Raw genomic sequence first — 16176 nt, forward strand, 5'->3', positions numbered from 1 at the left:
GGTGCTCGGTGTGCCTCGAGGAGCCAGGGACTCCTGTGTGCCAGGCTTTTGTTCAGAAGCCTTAGAGTCAGGGCCTAGAATAGAGCTGTCCACTTTCCATGTGCCCGGGGCCAGCTGCATGGATTTCCCAGAAGAGGTGGGAGCCAAGCCGTGCTTTTCTGGCCACACATTGATTTTCTAACATGACTCAGCATCACAGCTTGGAGATACCATCCATCGTCTCTGTCCCTGGGGGCTCTACACCCCAGCCCGGCTGATGCATTTCAAAACGAGGAGAGGTGGAGACTCCAACCCTCTACCTCACAGGTACCAGCTTAAGAGCCCACTCAGCCCACACTTCGTTGTGTATTAACATCCAACAGGATCAACTTCTTGCCAAATGCCAGGCACCTTGCTAAGCACTTTGTGTGTATTCGCCCAGCCAGCCTCACAGACAGGCTATGGCGGAGGGGCTCCTGTGAGGACCATTGGAGAGGTGAGAAAACAGACCCAGCGAGGCAAAAGCACTCGTAAAGAGACACACAGAGATGGAGCTCCAGGTCTGTCATTGTGGAATCACAGGCTGTCCATCGGCAATGCTCTGTCGAGTCACTGTGTCACTCAGCCTTCACGACAACCTGGCTGGATAGTACGGTCACCTCCATGAAGATATGAGGAAACGGAGGCCCAGGAGGTGGGTGTGACTCGCACAATGCTACTCGAAACTTCTGCTGTGACAGCCAGTGACTACTTTTCAAGAGCACAGTGACAGCCCACAACTGCTAAAATGTGGCCCAGGTCCCTGGATGTATTATCACGCCTTACATTTGCCCACAGCTGTTCTGTGATGGGAAGAAGGGGCAAGGAATCCTTTGGTGATCATCTTCTCGGGCATGATGGGGTCTCCTCTGGGTGGTGGTGGCTATTTGGAGAGTTTACCATGTGACCCCTCCATGAGGGCCAAATGGTGTGATGGGGCAGGAGCAGCGAGAGGTGGGGAGAAACAGGATGCCTGGCTGTGTGGATGTAGGAGCCAGAGAGTGGGTCTGCTGAGGTCAGCCCACCCTCCAGGTGCCCCTGGGAAAGGCTGCTTGAATGCTTCCCATAGAGCAGCGTGGACAGAAAGCAGCTACAGGGGCCAACTTGGGCCTCATTCTGTGGGGCCTCCCAGAGGGGCAGAGGGGCGGCAGCAAGAAGCTGGAGTTGGATGTCAGATTCCCAAAGATTGGAGAAGAAATTGCAAGGGACCCCCAGGAAGAAGGGTGCATCCATTGAGGTCAAAGGTGAGAAGGATTTGAAGCCATGGCCATCCCCATGAGTCCACAACAGCGTCCCAAGGCAGACAGGGGCGGCTTTCAGTATCTGCTGCGTCCAGAGCCCTTGAGGCCAGCTAGAAGGGTGCTGGCCAAGTGACACCCTTCCTCTCCTCTCACCATCTCTGTGAGCCCGCCTCGAGCCCAGAGAGGTGAGGGAACCATCAATGGGCTCCACAGGTTAAAAAAAAACCCCAACAACTAGTGCTTCTAGAATGGCTGAAATTTAAAGAGACACCCTAGCAACTGGAACTCTCAGACATTGTTGGTGGGAATGCCAGATGGTGCCACTACTTTGGAAAATGATTGGCAGCAGTTTCTTAAAAAGTCAGACTTATACTTATATGACCCAGCACTCGCACACCTAGATATTTGCCCAAAGTAATGAAAAAACTTGTTCACTCAAAGACATGTGCATGAACGTTCTTAGCAGCTTTACTTACAATAGCCAAAACTGGGGGCAAAATGTCTATCCACGGAGAAATGGGGCAAACAAACTGATATATATGTATCTTAGTAATAAACAGGAACAAGCTACTAATACACAGACACCTCTCAAAATAGTTCTGCTCAATGGGGAAAAAAAAAAAAGAGTATGAATTGTATGTTTCCACTTCTGTGAAATTCCAGAAAATGTAAAGTAACCCGCAGTGAAAGAAACGAATCTGCAGTGATTGCCCGAAAGATCAAATCAGGGACAGTTCACATTAAACAATTAGCACAGGGCTCAGGTGTAATAAAGCACTCAATAAATGTTAACTATTATCGATCTTCACCTGGGCAGTGGCTGCTGGCTGTTTAAGTTTCTCAGCCTTTGAATCAAGTGCTTACCGCCTCAGTTATATTTATTGACATGGAAAGATGCCCAAAGCGTACTGTTGGCGGGGGAAAAAGCAGGCTACAAAACAATATATTTCAAAGGCATTTTAAAGACTCAAGGGGGGAAAGTGGCCATACTTCTCTCAGCATGGTGTCTGCACACTGGAAGCGCTCAGTGCAAGCCAGCTGTGGTTATTACTCACGTGAAGGCTTTTTGTTGCCCACCCAAGGCCACTTTCAAATAGTACCCCGTGAGCGCCTGTGAAATAAGATAATGCTCGCGATTGTGCTTCGACAGTGAGTCAGGGCGAGATAGACCGGGCCGCCCCCCTGCCTTCCTTCTGACGCCCTGCAGGGGGCGATCATGGGTGGGGCTGGAGTTGGACTTGGGACCCATCGGTCTCAGGTGGATGTTGGTACTTTCTTTTGCGTCCCTGGAGCAAAAGCAAAGCAAAGCCGTGCCCTTTGGAATATAGACTCCAAGCTTGGACAAAGAATATCCTTTGCAGTAACTGAGGTGCTATGATGAAATGTAGACACGTGAGGGCACTCCAGTCAATTGGCAATTGAGAAAAATCACAGAAGGATGATGATGATGATGATGATGATGATGATGATGATGATACATTTAACTTGGCTTCCATTTATTAATTTTTTGCTATGAGCTCCTAAAATATGCTCAGAGACTCACAATCTTTATCCCTTTTTATCCTTCCAAGTACCCCATCAGTTAGATTCTGTTACTAAAGATTTTATAGATAGGGTGTATTGCTCTAGAATTTAAAATTTTAGAATTTAAAAAATATATATATTTAAGGAGTCAACCTTCACAATTTTTTTAAAATTTATTTTTATTGATTTCAGAGAGAGGAAGGGAGGAGAGAGAGAAACATCAATGGGGAAAGAGAATTATCAATCAATTGCCTCCTGCATGGCCCCTACTGGGGATTGAGCCCAATCCTTGCATGTGCTCTGACCAGGAAGCAAACCTTGACCTCCTGGGTTGATGCTCAACCACTGAGCCACACTGGCTGGGCAAAATTCACAGATCTTATAAAGTGTACAGCTATTAAGTGTAAAACTTGGTGAATTGCTACAGGTAACCCTGCTCAGATCAAGATGCATAACTTTTAAAAAATATATATATTTTTATTGATTTCAGGAGGAAGGGAGAGGGAGAGAGAGATAGAAACATCAATGACAAGAGAGAATCATTGATTGGCTGCCTCCTGCACGTCCCCCACTGGGGTCGAGCCCGCAACCCAGGCATGTACCCTTGACTGGAATCGAACCCGGGACCCTTTAGTCCACAGGGCAATGCTCTATCCACTGAGCCAAACTGGCTAGGGCAAGATGCATAATTTTTAAATTTAAAAACAAGTTAAATTGATTGAGGTAACATTGGTTAATAGCATTAGATAAGTTTCAGGTATGCAACTCTATAATACAATCTCTGTATCCTCTATTGCATGCTCACTACTTGAAGTTTAGTTTCCTTCTGTCACCTTGTATATATTTTTTAATTTGCCAACTTGTGTTTGATCCCCTTTCTCCTTTTCATTCACCATTCTGTTGTCTGTAGCTATGCATTTGTGGTTTTGAAGATATATAACATTTAAAAATGTTTTTAATATATTTTTATTGATTTCAGAGATAGAAACATCTGTGAGTGAGAATCATTGATTGGCTGCCTTCTGCATGCCCCCTACTGGGGATTGAGCCCACAACCCAGGCATGTGCCATGACTGGGAATCGAACTGTGACCTCCTGGTTCTTACATAGTTCGACTCTCAACCATTGGGCAACACCAGCTGGGCCTAAGATAGGTTTTTGATGTATTTAAGAATTAGTTGTGACTACTTGTAGGGACAAGCCACTCCCAGCCTTTTATTTTTTTATCCTCACTGCAGGGGTTGTTCTCAGCATCTACTAGGGTTCAGGAATCTGGAGAAGGGGCTGTGAGTAAATTAAATAAACTAGACATGAAATATAAATTTGGAAGGCATTTTGGGGGCCAGATGGAGACTTAGTTCTGGTGACTAAGTCCCTCGAATCTCAGCACCCAGGGCTCTTTATTCCTACATTTTCCCTGAGAGAGAGAGAGAGAGAGAGAGAGAGAGAAACCCAATGTGAGAGAGAAACATCGATTGGTTGCTTCCCGTACACACCCTAACCAGGAATCAAACCTGCAACCTAGGTATGTGCCTTGACCAGGAATCAAACCCACATTCTTTGGGTGTACAGGATGATGTTCCCACCAACTGAACCACCCGACTAGGCCCAGTCTTTTTTTGGTGATGAGATCATGGTCCTTGGAGTTGGGTGGGGACCCAGGGTCCAGCCCTGATGTGCCCCCACCCCAGGGCACTCTGTGACTCTGGGCAAGTTAAGGTGTCCAGTCATCACCTGCCTCCCAGCAAGGCCCCTGGCAAGAGCAGTCCCTCAGTCAATGTCCACTGGCCACAGGAGGAATAAATCACGGTGCCCTCTGCTCCCTGCCTACCCCTGGGGCCTGAGGACTCAGGGATGAACCAAGTCACTATAAAGTGCTAGTAATGTACAGGTTTCTAGAAAGACATGCAGGCATAGTGACAAGACGAAGGCAACCAGATGGACGCCTCACAGTGTTCCACCGGCCTGGAGGGCCATGGCCATCTGAGAGCCCTGGAATCGGAAATCCAGCCACAAGCTGGAGGGGGACAGGCTCAGGCCTCCCTCCAGGAATGGGCTGCTGGGAGTTTTCTACCTGTGACCCCACTTGTGACCGCAGCTCCTATCACCTCAGCCTCCGAAAGGCTGGGCCCACAGGGCCATAAATTCCTGCTATCATTAGTCAGTATCTCTACAGCTCCGGCTGTTTGCCAGGAGCGCTACAGTTATTTTTATCACTTACGAGTTCCATAATTATTTTTTATCACTTTTTTCTCACAGTAGCCTCGCAAACATGGCTGGTTTTGCTTTCTTTCAATTTGGAGTTGGGGGAATCCAGGCCCCAGAGGATTTCAGGGAACTTTTTTTAATTTGCCCGAAACTCCAGAAAGGTCAGGGTTTGACTCACAGCCTTTCTGAGGTCCAGGCTGGGGCTTTGTGTGAGGCCAAAAGCTGTGGAAGAATCAGGGGGTGGAAACCGGGAACCATCAGTAACTAGGGAAAGATCTTGGCTCAGCTACTTCTGAGCTGTGTGACCTAGGGCGAGTCACGCCACCTCTCTGTGCCTCAGTTTCTTTGTCAGTCAAATGAGGTAGTACTACCTCATAAGTTAGTACACATAGATGCTCAGTAACTGTGAGGTTCTATATAACTTAAATCGGGGTCCGAATTCTAAACTCTGACCCTGGCTTACTGGATGACTTGGGCAAGTCTCTCGCCCTCTCTGAACCTTAGATTTCTCATATGTAAAATAGGCATAATCTTGCCTGCCTCACGCCTTGGCTCTTGTATCTCCAGTCTCATCAGCCTGGTCTTCAAGTCCTCACACCTCCAACTCTGCTTGGTACTAAGCCCAACCGTGCCACCCCCAGCTCTGCCTGGTTAACTCTCCATTATCATCTCAGATGTCCTGCCTTCTCTCCCTCCCTTCTTTTCGTCACTTATTCAACAAATATTTATTGAACACCTACTATGTGCCAGAACTGTGCTAGGTGGTAGATAGGAGAGGCAAAGCCCCTGTCCTCATGAAGGGGAGGTAGACCATAAACTAAAAAGAGATGAAAAAACAAAAACTCAAGGCAATTACAAACTGTATGAAGAACTTCATAAGGAAAGTTCAAACAGCATAAGGGGAAGTAAACGAAGACGGTTGCTTTCCAGAAAGTCCTCTCCCAGGGACTCTTGTGTTTAAAATAATAATGTATCTGACGATGTACATGGTACAAAATCCGGGCGATGCACCGCGCCACGCAGCCGAAAGTGCTCCTCCCTGCCTGCTCCCACCCCTGCCCCAGGTTTGCAGCCTCCCCCAGAGGCCCTGTGTGACCAGCTTCTTGAGCGTGGGTGCCATTGGGGTGGCACCTGAATCACAAGAGGCGGCAGCCGTTTGCAGGTGTGGGAGGAGCCCAAGCGGAGGGCCTGGCAGTGCAAAGGCCCGAGGCGTTGCTGGAGGAAGAGAAGGGCCCGCAGAGGCGATGGGTGGGCGACGTGGGGCCAGTGAGCCAAAGGAAGTTTCTCTATGTGGCCTGGGCAAAGCTTTCACGTTGGGGGCTGGGTCGTGGTCAGGAGGAGTGTCTTTGGGTTTGTGTTCTATAAAAACACCATGGAGAATGGATTTATGGATCTGAGTGGAGCAGGGAGACCATTGAGATAAGAACTGTGCAGCTGATGATGGTGGAGACAGGGGCCGGGATGGAAGGATGGGGGTGTTGAGTAGGAGGTGACCTGGGCTATTTGGGAGGTGGGGTGGAGACCAGCGAGGGTTCCCAGGCCATATACTCTCCTGACGCCATGCCATGGTTCGTAGGCCGTCTGTGTGATGATTAGATTAACGCTGCACCCAGTAACCTGGCACAGAGCGGGCACTTGGGATATGTTTGCTGAAGAGGTGCCTAAAGGATGAAAAGGCCCTTTGTGAATGGAGACACGCCCTTTGAGGAAAGGCTGCAGCGGGCCCCTATGTGCTCCCTCCTCCCCCATGGACTCTCCCCTCCCACCCACCTTGCCAGGAGAATCACCCCCAAACCCACCCTGCCATTGGAGCCTGCTGCTGATATGAGAATTTTTGAACCTCAACCTTAGGATTCTCATAGATTCTTGGCTGTGAAACCCTCTCCCCATGAAAGCCTGACTCAGTCTGGGAAAGCCTGATTGAGTCCAGGGGTGCAAGGCAGCCCCAGGTTAGTGGCAGAGTTTCCCCCCAGCCCCGACCTTGGCCTCTCCTCCATCACTTCCTCCGGATAGCTGATGGCTACTGTTTATTTTGTACGAGGCAAATCCAAGGCAACACACGAAATACTGTCCATTAATTTTATTCTCATAATAGTCTTAGGAGGTGGGTTCTACTATGATACCCATTTGAGAGATGAGACACCTTCTTGCCTTCTATCCTGCCTGCCCACCCATGTCCTGGAGGCTCTCATTCATCTATAATAATAAAAGCTTAATATGCTAATTAGACCGGACATCCTTCTGGACGACTTTCTGGACGAAGCCGGGGCTGCAAGGGAAGCCCAGGTCCCGGGTGCCAGAGGGGAGCCGGTGCCGGCAGCTGTGGAAAGGAAGGCCTACTCTTGCATGAATTTTGTGCATCAGGCCTCTAGTTCTGTATATATTTGCCTGATGGTGGTTTCCTTGGAACTTCTGCCACAGGGGAAATTGCCCAGGTTCCCTGAGTCCTGTTTAGCCACTGAGTCTAGTCTTTCGTCTTCTGCAGCCTTTTTTTGTTTTTTAGTTTTTTAACATTTTTATTGATTTTAGAGAGGAAGGGAGAGATAGATGGAAACATCAATAATGAGAATCATTGATCTGCTGCCTCCTGCACGCATCCTACTGGAGATTGAGTCCACAACCCAGGCATGTTCCCTGACCAGGAGTCAAACCCCGACCTCCTGGTTCATTGGTCAATGTTCAACCACTGAGCCACACCAGCTGGGCTGCAGCCTGTTTTAAGACATTGTTGAAGGATTTATTTATTTATTTATTTTTAGCTCAATCAGCAGATGCCTGTTGACCTCCTACTACTGGGACTATGTGGTAGATGACACAGGACTCAAGTCTGGTGGGGGACCCAGTTCACCAGGATCTTCCCCCTGCACAGTGGGTGACTTGACGGCAAAGATTTGGTCTTTTCATCTCTGCTCCCAGACTTAGCTGATTCTGTGGGAGTGAGTCCAAGACAGGAGGAGAGGCCATGGAGAAATGCAGGCCCTGCCAAGATTAAGGAAAAACTGGGTGCATGGCATAAACATCCCTGCCTCTCTCTCATCCTGTCCTCTAAGCTCCCATTGGCTCCTTCTTTTGATGAAATCCAACAGGATTCAGGAGGCCTGGGTGCTCCTGGAGCACAGAGCAGGGCAGGCAAGGGCACGAGAGAAGCACCATCAGAGGACATTCGAGTTCAGTCTTGTAACCTGCGTAGGAGTTTTCCAGAGGGAGAAACCGGGAAAGGGTGTTTCCACTAGAGGGAACAGCAGGTACTAAGGAGTTACAAAACGCCTGGCCTGCTTAATTGTTTATTTAATTAGGATTGTTTGTTTGATTGATTGATTCTGTTCTATGTGCACTTGGTGAAAATAAAACATTCAAAAGGTACAAAAGGCCATAAAATGAAAAGTAGGTCTTCCTCCCTCCCCTGACCCAGCTAATCAGCTCACCTCCCGAGAGGCCATCTTTCTCTCCAGTCTCTTATCACCTTCTAGAACAGTGGTTCTCAACGTTCCTAATGCCATGACCCTTTAATACAGTTCCTCATGTTGTGGTGACCCCCAATTTCATTGTTACAAATTGAACATAATTAAAGCATAGCGATTAATCACAAAAACAATATATAATTATATATGTGTTTTCCGATGGTCTTAGGTGACCCCTGTGAAAGGGTCATTCGACCCCCAAAGGGGTCGCAACCCACAGGTTGAGAACCTCTGTTCTAGAAACAATCAATGCAAATGACAGTAAATGCTAGTGAAGTGTGTGACATGTGTCACTTGAACTCCTAATTTGACTTAATGCGCGTGACATTTGTAGAGCTCCTACTGTGTGCAAAGACATCGGCTGAGAATTCTGGCCTTGGACTCTAAGCCCAACCCTTCGATAAATACTGTGTAGTGTTAGACACACCACACTCAGCTTCTCATTTCCTCCCCCAGTCAAGGGGTGAGTGTCCCAGGGTCCAGCCAGCTCTCTGAGGTGTGCTCACCATTGTGTTGTCCAATTGACATTTTGTGGATTAAACTGAATTAAAGCCAAATCACTGGCAAGAAGCAAATCGTAACATGGGAGCACACATAAGCCTTGGGTATGGTTCTGGGGATCACATGTTGTTTTGGGAAGACGAGTGGGGTTTTTATCTCCCAAGAACTGCTCTTCTCTGAGCCACAAGATCAGTTGTCTATGGTTTGGCCTTGTCGGGGGGGGGGGGGGGGGGGAGCGGAGCAGTTGGGTCCAACCAACTAACTGGAAGGGCAGATCTTTCCTGACTACCCCTAGCTGGTGTCTGCAACCCTCGTGGCGTTTAAGACCAGAATGGGGAGCTGGGAGGGCCAGCAGGCTACAGATATGGGAATCCCCACAGCCAACCCCCACAGCAGACTTGCCAGTGCCTGAAAGCAAACAACCAAATCTGGGCCCCGGATGCCAGCCCGAAACCCAGAGGCCAGAGCAACCCAGGTCACCAGGAACAGATGAGAACAGGGCCCTTGTTTCCTGTTCTTCCATTCCAACCTCTCTCATTCTCTCATGACCCAGTTCCTTCCTGACCATGCCTGTGTGCCCAGCACTTAGGGCAAACGTGCCTACCACGGTCAGACCACCCGCTTTGTGCAGGTGCTGACTACACACCAGCCCTTACCGCACCCCCCCCCCCCCGCCCCCAGCTGCTCTGCAAGGAAGGTATTGATGATCTCCACTTTTGCAAACAAGGAAACCTGAAGCTCAGAAAGGAAGGATGTGCTGGCCAGTGTGGCTCAGAGGTTGAGTGTTGACCTATGAACCAGGAGGTCATGGCTCGATTCCCAGTCAGGGCACATGCCTAGGTTGGGAGCTTGATCCCCAGTAAGGGGTGTGCAGGAGGCAGCCAATCAATGATCCTCTCTCATCATTGATGTTTCTATCTCTCCCTCTTCCTTTCTCTCTGAAATCAATAAAATATTTTAAAAAACAAAACAGAAAAGAAAGGAGGAATGCAGGGCAGAGTGAGGTCGGGGATTATAAGGTATAGTGATATCAATGGGCATTTTGTATAAAAAAATTATGGAGTGCTGAGCACAGAATCAGAGAACCTTAGAAACATGAAGTCCAGGAGTCCGGGGCTCACAACCTGTGTATTAGCAGTGCTAGAGGCCCGGTGCACGAAATTCTTGCAGAGGGGGTGGAGGGGGGCGGGAGGGTCCTCAGCCTGGCCTGCGCCCTCTAGCAGTCTGGGAGTCAGTCGGACATCCTTAGCGCTGCCACAGAAGCAGGAGAGGCTCCCGCCACCACTGCTGCCCTTGCCAGCTGTGAGCCCAGCTTCTGGCTGAGCGGCGCTCCCCCTGTGGGAGCACACTGACCACCAGGGGCAGCTCCTGTGTTGAGCGTCTGCCCCGTGGTGGTCAGTGCGCTTCATAGCGGCCGGTAGTTCCACCATTTGGTCAATTTGCATATTAGCCTTTTATTATATGGGATAATCCACCCCCACCCGTTCCCCACACCACAGATGAAATGTCTCCCTTGAGCCCGTCTCCCATCCATTCACGCCTCTTCTCTCACCTGGGGTCTTGTTCCAGCCTCCTCTCTGGTGTCTCTTTCAAACCTGCACACAGCAGCCAGAAGCATCTTTTAAAACTTCAAGCAGACTGTGTTACTCTTCCCCTTAAAACACTTCACTGGCTCCCCTTTGCCCTCAGGATAAAGTTCAAACCTCTAGACCTGGTTCATAAGGTCCTCTGTCATCTAGTCATAGTATCTTGTCACTCTGCCTCTCTCTGGCATCCCCTCCCAACTTTACACCAATTCACATCGACCTCATTTTAGTTCACCAGGTATGCCATGCACCCCGCCCCCTCCCTAACCCCTGGACCTTTGCACTTGCTGTTCCCTCCATTTGGAACACAGTGTACACCAGCGCCCCCTTCTCTGGTTGGAATACTCTCTCTTCCTGTCTCCACTGGGTAGCCATTTCTGCTGACACCTCTCCCAAGGAGGTGGGGTTGGAGCCTCTCGCCCTGCATCCTCTCCCAGATCCCGTGTCCAGGCACATGACAGAGCTCGCTGTGTATGGTATATGCCCATGTGCTTGCCCGTGTCCCCATCAGCCACAGCGGGCAGAAACTTGGGTCATTTCTTCTCTACTGAACCCCTTAGCTCCTGGCATTGTGCAGGGCAGAAAAGAGTTGCTGAATCAATATGTGTTGATAAATGAATCATATTATGTTAGATCACAGAATCACAAAATTTTAGAATCATGGACTCAGTGAAACAGAAACCTAAAATCTCAGGATCACATCATCATAAACTTAGAAAGTACTAGACACAGAGAAACTGAGCCTCCCAGAAGCTTAGGATCTCAACGTTGGAAGAATTCTTGTAGAGGCATCTTGTCCTATTAGTGGGTTAGGTAAGCCTCAACTGTGCCCTTCTATACTATTTGACTTACATTTTATTACATTGTCTTTCAAATATCTATTTTTATGATGTGTCCTTTCATAATATGCATTGAGCACCTAACTTATTAACCACTACTTATTGGACACATCGTATGTACCAGACAATATGTTGGCCAACTGTATTTTATCTACGGCTGCATAAATTATCCTGATTTAAAACAATAAACATTTATTATCTCACAATTTTTGTGTGGTGGGACTTCAGGAGTAGCAGTCAGTCAGGGCCATGGTCACCTGAGGGCCTGGAGGATCCACTTCCAAGACGGCTTGTTCCCACGGCTGGCAGTGGACAGCAGGCCTCAGTCCCTCTCCACATGGACCTCGCCACAAGGCTGCTTGAGTGTTCTTACAACATGGCTGCTGCCTTCCTCAAAGCAAGTAACGCAAGATGGAACCCGCAATGCTTTTTGTAACCTAGCCTTGAAAGTCACACTCCTTCATTTCCTCAATTGCCTAGTGATTGTACAGGAAAAGCCCTATTTTGTTGGGGAGAGGCCTACACAGCGGTGGCAGTATCAGGAGCGGGCTCATTGGGGACCATCTTGGAGGCTGGTTCCCACCACAGTGTTGAACAAGACCGACAAAGTATTTGCTCTTAGATTTAACAATCTTGGGATAGGTTTGTGCGTGTAGTGGTGGTGCTGGGCAGGGGTTGGCGGGGGGGAGTGGTATGTAGAGGAAAACAATAAATCAATATTCAAATAAATAGAGATAATTTCAGATAGCTATAAGCATAATGAAGAAAATCAAACAAGACAGTAAATTGTATCAGAGATCAGTAAACTAAAGTCACTGGCCAAGTCTGGCCTGCTGCCTGCTTTTCTAAATAAAGTTTTATTGGAACTCAGTCATGCCCAGTCACTTACATATTGCCTATGGCTGCTTTCACACTATAAGGGTACATTTAAGTAGTTACAACAAAGATCCTATAGCTACACAGCCTCCTGTATTTAGCTACCTTGTTCACAGTCAGCATCCAGATGCTCTAGGTCCCTTTTCCACTCAGAATCTTCCTTGTCCATATTTTTTACACAACATTGTCCTCTGTACCACCAAAAGCTTTGCTCCACTGTGACCTCCAGGATTTTCTCCCAACCCTCTTACTCCTGCCCTGTAGGTTTGACCCTGACACGTTCTTCCTCTTGTCAGAAGGTATCAACAGGAGGTTTTCAGGAAGCAACCAGGACTCAGGTCTCTCCCTCGAATGATCCTTAAGTCCTTTGAGATGATCCTTAAGTCCCAGGGGGTGCAGTTGTCCAGTGAGGCCACCAGAAATAATGGCCAGAACCAAGCAGGTCAAGACTGCCACCTGGGCCCAGCCAGCGTGGCTCAGTGGTTGAGCGCCGACCTATGAACCGGGAGGTCACAGTTCAATTCCCTGCCAGGGCACTTGCCAGGGTTGCGGGCTTGATCCACAGTGGGTGGCATGCAGGAGGCAGCCAAATGATGATTCTCTCTCATCATTAATGTTTCTACTTCTCTCTCCCTCTCCCTTCCTCTCTGAAATCAATCAAAATATATAATTTTTAAAAAAGACTGCCACCCTCCTCTAACTGACAATAATGATGGGATGCCATTGATTTAAAGATACACCCTAACTTCAGAGATATCTTTTTTAAAAAAAATATATTTTATTGATTTTTTACAGAGAGAAAGGGAGAGGGATAGTCAGAAACATTGATGAGAGAGAAAAATCGATCAGCTTCCTCCTGCACACCCCCTAACTGGGGATGTGCCTGTAACCAAGGTACATGCCCTTGACTGGAATCGAACCTGGGACCCTTGAGTCCACAGGCCGATGCTCTATCCACTGAGCCAAACCGGTTAGGGCGAGAGATATCTTAATGTGAAAAAAAAATGCAGGGTAGAATGTTTAGCATATCATGATCATTGCTGCCTCTGGGGATTTATGTGAGAATGAAATAAATCTGTGACCGGCCCTGGCCGCAAGCCCCAGAGTGCCCGGCTCAGCAGTGGCGGCCCCTTGGCATTGCTCAACTGTCCCCTGGCTCTCATGGCCCAGGGCATCGCCCTTGCAGGGCCCACTCCGGTTTATGGCGACAATCACTGCCCCTGCCAGACATGATCTCAAAGCCATAAAGACTTTTACAGTTTCCCTCTCCCCTGAGATAAGCTGGGGAGCCCTTCCCAAGGCCGGGGAGCAATTTCAGAGCCGCAGGGGGAGCGGCGGGGCATTGCACAAGGGGGGAAATGGAACAAGTTTTATGGCCCAACTTCTCTAGAACTGCCAGGTTCTCATATCCTCAGCTTGAACCTGCTAGTGAAACCTCGGTACCCTGCAGGGCATACAGCATGGAGCTCCTCACTTGGCCACTGTTATGGTCTGTGTGGCCCAGGGCAACTCACTTTCTCCCACCTGCAAAGCAAGGACAATTCATTTAACCCGCCCCACAGTCTCACTGAGGCGGCCACACCAGATGAGGCCCTGGCACACTTCGCACACCTGCAACCAACAGCGTCCGAATCCCTTTCCTCCCCATCAACACTCATCGTACTTGTGCTTTGCTTTGCTCCTCTTTCTCTTTCCACCCGGATGCTGGAGTGGCCCGGATGCAGTCCTCACCTACATCTCTCTGCTGGCTACACTCCCTCTTTAAATGAGCTCGCCAAACTATTTGGCTTTTTTCTTTCATGTTTTTGTTAAGGTATAATTTCCATACATGCATACTCACCTTTTATAGTGTATGGCTCTCCAAGTTTTGGCAAATGTATCGGTTGGGTAGCCACCACACAGTCAAGATGCAGAGGATCACCATTCCCCCCGAAACCTCACCCCACCCCATCTCAGCCCCCGACAACCACAGCATCTAGAGTTGTACTTTTCCAGAACATATACAGATGGAATCGTATGGTAGGTAGCCTTTGGGGTGTGGTTTCTTGCACTCAGAATGATGCACCTGAGGTCCAGGTGCTTGTATCAGTAGTTTGTTTATCTTACCGAGCATTTGGCTTTTCAGTCACACTTGTGCTTATGGCTTGGCCTTTATCTCCCCAGCCCCACTCCTCTATGAGTTCTAGGCTTGTAGAGCCAGTGGTTCTTTAGCTATTTAATTAGCATCTCAAACAAAACATCCCAATGGAACTCCCTAACGCAAGTCTACAGCTCTTCTAATCTTCCTCATTGCAAGGATCCGTACCACCAGCCCCACAGCTACTTTTCTTCATACATCTGACCCAGTAGCAAATTCTGGGCCGTGCTACTTCTAAAACATCCCAATCTGACCACCCCTCCCCACCACCACCTGTATTCATGTTCAACGTTGCATAACAAATTACCCCAAATTTAGTGGCTTAAAACAACACCCATTTGTTATCTCACCATGTCCGGTCAGATGGGCATGGCGGGATGGGGTTCTCTGCCCAGTCTTACACAACTGAAACCAAGGGATCGGCTGAGCTGTGTTCCTGCCGGATGGCTCTAGGGAAGGATTGCCTTCCCGCCTCATTCAAGTTGTTGCCTGAAATCGTTTTCTTGTGGTTGCAGGACTGAGGTCACCACTTCCTAGTGGTCTGTCAGCAGGGTTGCTCTCAGCTTCGAGAGACTGCCTGCATTCCTTGCCGTGTGTCCACCTCCATCTTCAAAGCTAGCCAGAGACTCTCCCTCATATCAAATCTCTCTCACACTCTGAATTTCATTTGCCAGAAAGAGCCCAACCGCTTTCAGAGCTCACCTGATGAGGGCAGGCCCACCAGGGATACTCTCCTTCTCACAGAGTCAGCTGGTGTGGGGCCTTCATAACTCCTGCACAATCCCTTCACAGCAGCACCTAGATTAGGGTCTGCATGAATAATTGGGAGGTGTGGATAGACCAGAGGGTCCCCTGGGGCACCTTTGAATTCTGTCCACCTACCACACCACTCTAGCCCAAGCTGCCATAATCTCTCCCCTGAACCACCTCATGGACACCTCGTCCCCCACGAAGCTGCCAGAATGACCTTTGAAAAACACAGATCTGGCCAAAGCCTTCCCCTGCCTTCAAATGTCCAGAGCTTGAGGCCCTCACCACCTGGCCCAGGTGTGGGATGAGGACGTCAGCGGCATGCTGAGTGATTCTCGGGCTACACAGGGACGGTGGTACGAAATGACATTATCCTCCAAGCCTATCTCTTCATAGGGCTTCCTTCCTTCTGAAAACGTGAAGGAGAGAGTCTCCATTGGATAGCATAGGCCCTTAACATCTCTCTAAATACTTGTCAATTTCTCGTTTGAAGAAGAAAGAGCAGAGCTTTCCTGGGCAATCCTCTCTGGTTGCACCTTAAAAATATTGTTTTCATTTTCATTTTTCAATCACCTATTTATTGTACGTGACACTGGTTTCCCATTTATGTCAGTGATGAGGGTAAAGACAGTACTTATGAATTGATTTCAAGAAAAATGTTAAGTGGCGGAAGGTACAGCGGTCCTCTGAGTGGAGCGGATCAAGGTGGAGCGCAAGTGTGCGATGCCGGAAGGTTGGAAAGCGCTGGTCTCTGTCCTCCCTGCAGCCACAGATTGTGCTTCCTGCTGCCTGCCCAGCCACTGCCCGTTCTCTCCCCTCAGTCTCTCATTCTGTCTTTTCTCTCCCTTACTGCTGCCTCTCAATCCTTCTCCTGCTTGTGCACACCCCTCTCTCTCCCAGACCGCAGTAATCTCTCCCTTCCTCGATCCATCATCTGAACAGCTGTCACCCTCACTCCTTAGCCTCTCAATATTCAGCTGCTTGTTATTTTCTCCCACAAGTGAAAACTCTAAGTGCCAAGAGGGAGGCTCCTGG

General features: G+C 48.8%; 1 protein-coding gene across 1 annotated transcript in view; it reads right to left on the reverse strand.

The window, feature by feature from the left end:
- TTPAL (alpha tocopherol transfer protein like) overlaps positions 1–10574 on the reverse strand; it is a 34952-nt gene extending 24378 nt beyond the window's left edge. The window contains exon 1 of the mRNA XM_059706986.1: positions 10506–10574. The gene's annotated coding sequence lies outside the window, so the exon portion shown is untranslated. The remainder of the gene's footprint in view (positions 1–10505) is intronic.
- Between the last annotated feature and the right edge of the window lie 5602 nt (positions 10575–16176).

The sequence above is a fragment of the Myotis daubentonii genome, chromosome 8, assembly GCF_963259705.1.
Source record: "Myotis daubentonii chromosome 8, mMyoDau2.1, whole genome shotgun sequence".
Taxonomy (NCBI): Eukaryota; Metazoa; Chordata; class Mammalia; order Chiroptera; family Vespertilionidae; genus Myotis; species Myotis daubentonii.